The 7,856-nt window shown below is 40.9% G+C and overlaps 1 long non-coding RNA gene across 2 annotated transcripts; it reads right to left on the bottom strand.

Moving 5' to 3' along the window:
* Positions 1-619: 619 nt before the first annotated feature.
* Positions 620-7,575, bottom strand: LOC102165634 (uncharacterized). Of its 2 annotated transcripts, XR_014834877.1 has the most exons (4): positions 7,264-7,575; positions 4,716-4,790; positions 3,732-3,856; positions 620-2,867 (listed from the first exon to the last, which is right to left on the bottom strand). It is a non-coding gene; the product is annotated as an uncharacterized LOC102165634 (long non-coding RNA). The 2 variants fall into 2 exon arrangements; XR_001302663.3 differs by lacking the exons at positions 620-2,867; positions 3,732-3,856 and adding an exon at positions 4,077-4,189.
* Positions 7,576-7,856: the final 281 nt, after the last annotated feature.

The following is a 7,856-nucleotide window of genomic DNA, read 5'->3' on the forward strand; positions in this document are numbered from 1 at the left end:
TACCTTGGGAGAAATTAAGCAGTGTTTTTATAGTTTAGGAGTGAAAAATAGGGCCACAGATAATGATCAGGGTAGATGTAAGCTTTCATTATTCTTCAAAGTTGGTGTTTAGTGGCCCCAGGACTGGCTCTAGTGGTTCTCCTCTCTAGTTTTCACTTGTTGGGGGTTTTAGTTCTTCAGAACTAAAAAATATTGTTATGTCTATTCCTTGCAAAAGAACCAGGACCCTGTCCTAAGGCTTCAGTATTTTTTATTGACTGCTCCTTTCTGGTTTCTGCATCCCCTCCCTTCCCTGATCAGCAAATGTTTGAAACTGCCCTTTGGAACTCAGGTAAGGTCATGGAGGTTGAAACTTATTTCCTAAAACCAAGAAACAGGGGACTTGGAAAGGCTTGTGCCCAGGAGCTCCACAGGGCCCTGCCTGGTTTCATTCCCCCATTTTCTTTGATACTCCTCAAACTCGAGGAGAATAGGTATTGGACAGGAAAGGGAATACTTTTTTTTTGAATAAAGACATTAATCATAAACTCAGCAGAGGAACTGAAAGGCCAGTAAAAGAACAATCCCCCTCGTCGGGCTCAGAAGAGGCGACACCCTAAATCACTCACGAGAAGCAGTCTTGATGCAAACAGCAAGAGGATTTTTATTCCAAGCGCGCTGGGGCTCACAGTCGTATGCCACGCAGGGGTAGAGGACTGCGGCCCCGAGTGCGGAATCAGGACAGCTTTTATGGGGTTCACAACAAAGCTTGTGCGTCGCAAACCAATCATTTTAAAATATCGAGAGCCCGCGCTCCGTGGACCAATCATTTTGAAATATCGAGAGCCCGCGCTCCGTGGACCAATCATTTTAAAACAGCTCCGGAGGTCCGCATCTGCGCGGGCTCCTGGGCAGAGTGACAGATTGCAGTTGAGATAGGTCACTAGGGCTTTCAATGTGTAATCAATTCTTCTATGGTGCCAGTCAGTTTTACAGAATCCAGATAAGCGATTAGTCAACTCATTTCCTGTTATCTTACTTAGGCCAGGATAGCAGGCCCTGGAACAATAAGAAGTGTGACCTTCTACCTATTTACTGGCAGGGAACAGGGTCTGGAATTCGGGGGCATTTAGAGCTTTTTATTAACTTCCTGGGTTCTGGGAGGGTTAGGTTGCATTTTCATCCTTTCAGAACTTGGTTTTAGGGGGATTTGGTTTTAAATCCTCATTTCTGTTTTATCTTTCCCCAAGTCTTTTAGGGAAAGGGGTGACGACTGCTCTGGCTAATTCCTGCTGAAATGGTGCATAGTCCTACTTCAGTTTGGGGGATTGGACACCAAATTAGAAATATCCCTGAGTTACAAACCCTGGATTAATGATTAAGATCTCAATCCCTAAGTCCACAATCTCTGTGCAATAGAACTAGTTAGAGGTAGGAATGACAACTAGAACTTTAATAGACAAAATAGATCTGATTCCCTAAGGAATTCATGAGAATAAGCCTGAAACCCAGTCTGGAACTGGCACTTTGGGGAGACTTGCTGTGGACAGTTATCAAGTTTTACCTAAGTAGGTTTTAACTTCTGATGCAGCATTAACATACTCATAACAGGAGCTATTGGCCACTACATGTCTCCTCTTTCTGTGAATATCTGATCTAAAGAAATTTCATTGTCTAAAAATTGAACAGTTACAAGAGGATACTTTGAATCCATAAGGTGCAGCTACCAGCTGCAAGAAGACACTGCTTTGAGAATGGCTAGTGGCATCTGACATAGCTCAGCAATAATGAAATGTGTTTGAAATCCAAAATGGCCAGAGCAGATGTACAATACATGTCTGGAAAGCCACAAAGCATGCCTCTGGTTAGCAAAATTTAAGTTAAGCCAGAGTGACTTCCTCATACCTCAATACATGCAGATTTTCCATCATTTCTCCTTTCAATTGTAAGTCCTTCAATAGAAAGCATTGATAATCAAAACATCTGAGGAATTCCTGTTGTGGCTCAGCAGTAATGAACCCAGCTAGCACCATGACAATGAAGGTTCAATCCCTGTCCCTGCTCAGTGGGTTAAGGATATACCATTGTGGTGAGCTGTGGTGTATGTCACAGGTGTGGTTTGGATCTGGTGTTGTTGTGGCTAAAGTATAGGCCAGCAGCTGCAGCTCTGTTTTGACCCCTATCCTAGAAACTTCCATATACCACAGGTGTGGCCCATGGCCCTTAAAAAAATCTTCCCTTCAATGCCAGGGTGATTCAGCTGTTTGTCCCAGATGTAGATCATGTCCCTCAATTCTAGGCTTCCTATGTATTTGCCTAGTTAGTCCACATTTGGGGAAAACTGATCAGGTATCATGAATAAGCTCAGAAGCACATTAATGAAGAAACACTTTATAGGCCATACATTTTATCACTTATACCCACTTGTCACACAAACATTGTACATGTGCTTTTAGCAGTGGACCCAAAGCAGTCGGTGATATGTCATGAGTAGTTATTCTGTGATAATTCCACAAGATAATTCTACTTTTCATAATTTTCTTTTCATCCTGAACATCAGGCCAAAATTGTGGCTAACACAATAACTTTCATAGATACAGACTTCAATGAACATAACTAGAATTTCATATCTATTGAAGCATAATCTTTTTCTCTAAAATTACCCTCATCTCCATTGAACACAGACAAACAAGTCTAATTTGTTTCCAAAACAAGTCTGCTCCATTGACTACATAGGCCTGTTACACCGATCTGGTGTAATTCCTCAGGAGTCTCAGACTGAATTCTTTTCTAGAAGTTCCCAAAATATCAAGAATCCTACACATGCCGGGAAGCAGTCTTTCCTATTCACCTGATAAGCCTGCTCAGAACCCAAGAGTCTCTAATTTCTGGGGGAAACAGGAAGAGAGAAGAAAAATATTTCAATTTTATCCACAGAGGAGTAATTTGTTCAATCACTCTTAAGTCATAAGTATCTTGAGGAGAAGGGCTTCTCTATGTCTGGAAAACACATATCAAAACCAGTAATACTCCATTCAAAATAAACCATAAACATTTATATCCACATTCACCAGTTCACTCAGTAATCCTTTGTTATCTGCTTTTTGAAATCATCAGTATCTTTTACATACATATTTAACCCAGTTCAATGGTATTGTCTGAACTATAACAAAGACCTGTACTTGTGAACTTTCTTGAAGATGAAGCACTTTTGCAAGTATTGGTTTTAACTGTCTATGAGTGACAAAAAGTCTTTAAAAGGCAAGGTTAAAGATCTGATTACAATGCTCTTGATGAAGAAGCTTAACCAAGTTGCTGTGACATACGTTTTAAGATAACTAAAATTATAAAATAATACCAGGGCATACCCAAATTTCAGAAAACTTATTTATTTCTATAATGTCTATTTAAAAAATATTTATACTCAGAGCTGTCATGGTGTGCCATTTAGTATGCTAATGCATTGCAATGAGCATATAATAAGGCTCAAGATATACTAGAAGTCAAATCATCTGCCATCTTGGCACCTAGTTGGTTCTAACCAGTTTTTGTCATATTCCTCAAGGACAATGTTATTCTTTTTAAAGGTTGGGCCCTGCCCCCTTCCTTCCTATTGCATTCCCCCCTCAGATATTTTATTCCCATATTCTTACAGGAAGCAGAGGGCAGATGGTATATCTTTTTCTTAAACTGCTTCAAGTTTGACTAGTGACATCAACCCTATCTGTCAGGGAGTAAAAACCTCCGGATACCTGATCTAAGCACCCCAGAGACAGTACAGCTTCTTGTTTTAAGTTGGATGGACTGGTTCCTCAGGTAGCCATCATCTTGATGTGGAACTGTTGTAACAATTTCCATAGCTTTCCTATGACTATCCCTGAAGACGAAGCAATTTTGCAAAAGCATCAGAGTACAGCAATGACAGAAAAAATTAAAAGGTATGGTTAAACATCTGATTAAAATGTAATTGATTAAAAAAGTTGGTTACAACAAGAATTATGACTGATAATCTTATATACCAGGATATATCCAAATTTTAGAAATTTCATATAATTTCTAGAATGTCTATACTAACATTTACCCACAGTGTAACCTAAGTGGGTTTATTGTTCTTCTGATAATGCTCTCCATGTAATTTAACATATTAATAATCCTAGTTAATTTAGTATCTGAGATGCTTCCTGGTTTCCTTGAAGAATCCCAAAGTTAGCTGGAAGTCAAAAATACTTTAATTAAAATTTGATATTTGGGAAGTTCATCAAAGTTTCAAAACACTTGGTCAAATATCATAGGTCACTGTGAGACAATATGTATTCCTTAATCAAAGCTACTAGAGATCTCAAAAGCAATGACAGGTAACTTAAAGGCAAAAAAAAATCACAGAATCTGTTATCAAAAGCAGCATTTCAAGAAAACTTTGGAGGGAGAAACCAATTCCACAACTTGCCTCGGCCCATTCCTAACAAAATCCATTACCCAACTAAATTTCCTTTTCCACAAATTACAAGTTTCTGTGTCCATATTATTTTGCCTTTTTCTTCCTCCATTCAGAAGCAGCCACCTCTGGGATAAAAATCACTCTCTTTCCCTTAAGAAAATGCAATGCCATTCCTCATACTATAAGAGAAAATGTCCTGATAAAAAGGTAGAAAGGAGGAGTTCCCATCGTGGCTCAGTGGTTAAAGAATCCGACTAGGAACCATGATGTTGTGGGTTCGATCCCTGGCTTCACTCACCAGGTTAAGGATCTGGCGTTGCCATGAGCTGTGGTATAGGTCTCAGATGCGGCTTGGTTCTGAGTTGCTGTGGCCCTAGAAAAGACAAAAAGACAAAAAAAAAAAAAAGGTAGAAAAGAGGGACCCCAGCCATGATGACTAAGCAAAGTCCAGCCAACTCCCCCTAACCACCCCTCCCCCATGCATCTGCTCTGTAAACTTGCTTCTGCATCCACTGCCTTGCCTTACCTCACTCTGGTCTGCCAAGCATGGACCCGGAAGAACTAGCCCATAAAAGCCTTGTGAAATCCTTCTTTGGGTCTCAGATTCCAGAGAGCCATCTCCTCTGAGTCTGCTAGTGTGATAAACCTGAGTTCTCCAACTCTCCGAGTGCTTGCTTGGTTACTCACCAGGTAAAAGAGCTGATACACTGCAGCCACAGAGCTTCTGGGAAGCTGCCTTAACCTACTTTCCTCAAGCAACCATAGACTGTCTTCTATACCAGCACTCTGTAGATTGGTAAACCTAAATACCGATAATTTCTAAAAACATGTGTTTTCTTATAGAGCATTTTTCAGGGTGGCAAACAGTCATCAATAGTCCTAAATACCTTTAGTTTCTCTGTTTAGTAATTGATGTCTCATGTTTTTATAAATTTTATTTAGGAATGACCTAGTTCAACAAACTTGCACCATTTAACTTAATTTAGAACAACTCTAAAATGTTATATTACCAAATATCTGGAGAGATCATCCTCAAGTAGACAAGTAGACATTCTTTTTTTTTTTTTTTTTTTCTTTTTAGGGCTGTACCCATGGCATATGGAAGTTCCCAGGCTAGGGATCAAGTAGGAGCTACAGCTGCTGGCCTACATCACAGCCACAGCAACACCAGATCTGAGCCACATCAACTGACCTACACTGCAGCTCATGGCACCGTGGGATCCCTGACCTGCTGAGCAAGGCCAAGGATGGAACCCACATCCTCTTGGATACTAGTTGGGTTTGTTTCCACTGTGCCACAATGGGAACTCCAAGTATACATTCTTAAAAATGATTATTTCTATAGAGTTCACCAAAGCTCTTATCTCATTTGCATTTAATTTATTTATAAAAATGATGTTATTTTCCTTGGTGGCAACAGATATAAACTCGTATTTGATCTCTAATAAATTTAGGCATGACAGAATTTTTTTTTCTCTTTTGGCCTTCCCATAGCATATGGAGTTCCCAGGCCAGGGATCAGATACAAGCTGCAGTTGCAACCTAAGCCACAGCTGCTGTGGTGCCAGATCCTTAACCCACTGTGATAGGCTGGGGATAGAACCAGCGTCCCATTGCTCCCAAGATGCTATCAATCCCCTTGCACCACAGTGAGAACTCTGCACAATAGAAAGTTTATATTTAACATTGAAAACTCTAAAAACAAGTCTATATTAATCAAACTATCTAGCTTAAGCTGCATTCAATACCAGATATTAAGCTGATGTTGAAAATTTCCTGGATCATGTAAACTTGAAATTGACCCTGTATTTTTGAAAGTTTATATAAGCACTTAATTTTTATATCCAGTTAAGTAGAGCTCACTTGAACATACTGATTTTGACAATAATATGCAAAGGTAAAGACAAAGAAAATGCACACATAACATACAGATACCACCAGGGATCTTACAGCTTTATTTTCTAAGCTTAGTTATAAATCAGATAACACAATACAAAACACTAGTTTATAAATAAAAGTTGAAATACATTGTTTTAGTCATAGGCTCATTGTAGGAGAAACTGTCCATATAAAAAGAAAGGAGAGACCCTAGCCATGATGACTAAGCAAAGTCCAGCCAACTGCCCCTAACCATCCCTCCCCCACGCATCTGCTTCTGTAAGCTTGCTTCTGCCTCCACTGCCTTGCCTGACCTCACTCTGCTCTGCCAAGCATGGACCTGGAGGAACTAGCCCATAAAAACCTTGTGAAATCCTTCTTTGGGGCTCAGATTCCAGAGTGTGATCTCCTCTGAGCCTGCTGGCAAAATAAATCTGAGTTCTCCAACTCTCTGAGTGCTCGCTTGGTTTCTCGCCAGGTAAAAGAGCTGATACACTGCAGCCACAGAGCTGCTGGAGCTGGTATACTACAGCCACAGGGCTGTTGCTAGAGCTGATATGATGTGGCTCAGGGCTGTTTTGCAGCTGACATAACATCATATCTATAGGTCAACCAGTTTGTCAAAATCTTTCCTAGGGTGCTATTAGATGGAAATGGAAAACAGTTTCCATATTGAGTTGAATTAAACATTCATGTGCAAACCTGAATGAAAAACCAGAATCCTGACCAGCCAAATAGAAGCCACAAGCCAAAACAAAAAACAAAAAAAACAAAAAAAAACACAAAAAACCCCAAAACACATAACTCTAAGTTCAAATTTGCTTCCAAGTCCTGCTAAACCTGTGGCCTCAGTCCAAGTGGTGCCTTACAAAGGAGAGCTCCCAAAAGGAAAATCCTCAAGAGGGAACCAAAATTTCCCCAAATGGACAAGGTCAAGGGGGCCTCAGAGTGCACATGGGGGGACCTACCCATATGCTGGTAGAGGTGTCACAACATCTCAGATGCCACTTTTCGCCTTCTGCCAAAAGATTTCTCAGAGTAGGAGTTTTGGCCAGTGTGGGCAGAGGGAGGACCTCAAGGTGAAGATGGCCTTGACAGTGAAAGACCAGTAGAAGGAAAATCCCCCTCATCCGGACTCAAAAGAGGCGACACCCTAAATCACTCACGAGAAGCAGTCTTGATGCAAACAGCAAGAGGATTTTTATTCCAAGCGCGCTGGGGCCCACAGTCCTACGCCATGCAGGGGTAGAGGACTGCGGCCCCGAGTGCGGAATCGGGACAGCTTTTATGGGGTTCACAACAAAGCCCGCGCTTCGCAAACCAATCATTTTAAAACATCAAGAGCCCGCGCTCCGTGGACCAATCATTTTAAAACAGCTCCGGAGGTCCGCATTTGCGCGGGCTCCTGGACGGAGTGACAGATTACAGTTGAGATAGGTCACTAGGGCTTTCAATGTGTAATCATTTCTTCTATGGCGCAAGCAGTTTTACAGAATCCAGATAAGCGATTAGTCAACTCATTTCCTGTTATCTTACTTAGTCCAGGCTCCCGCACTCAAGG

The sequence above is a fragment of the Sus scrofa genome, chromosome X, assembly GCF_054392235.1.
Source record: "Sus scrofa isolate SSC_HxYL_T2T_F1_AM1 chromosome X, Sscrofa_HxYL_maternal_Yorkshire_Landrace_v2.0, whole genome shotgun sequence".
Taxonomy (NCBI): Eukaryota; Metazoa; Chordata; class Mammalia; order Artiodactyla; family Suidae; genus Sus; species Sus scrofa.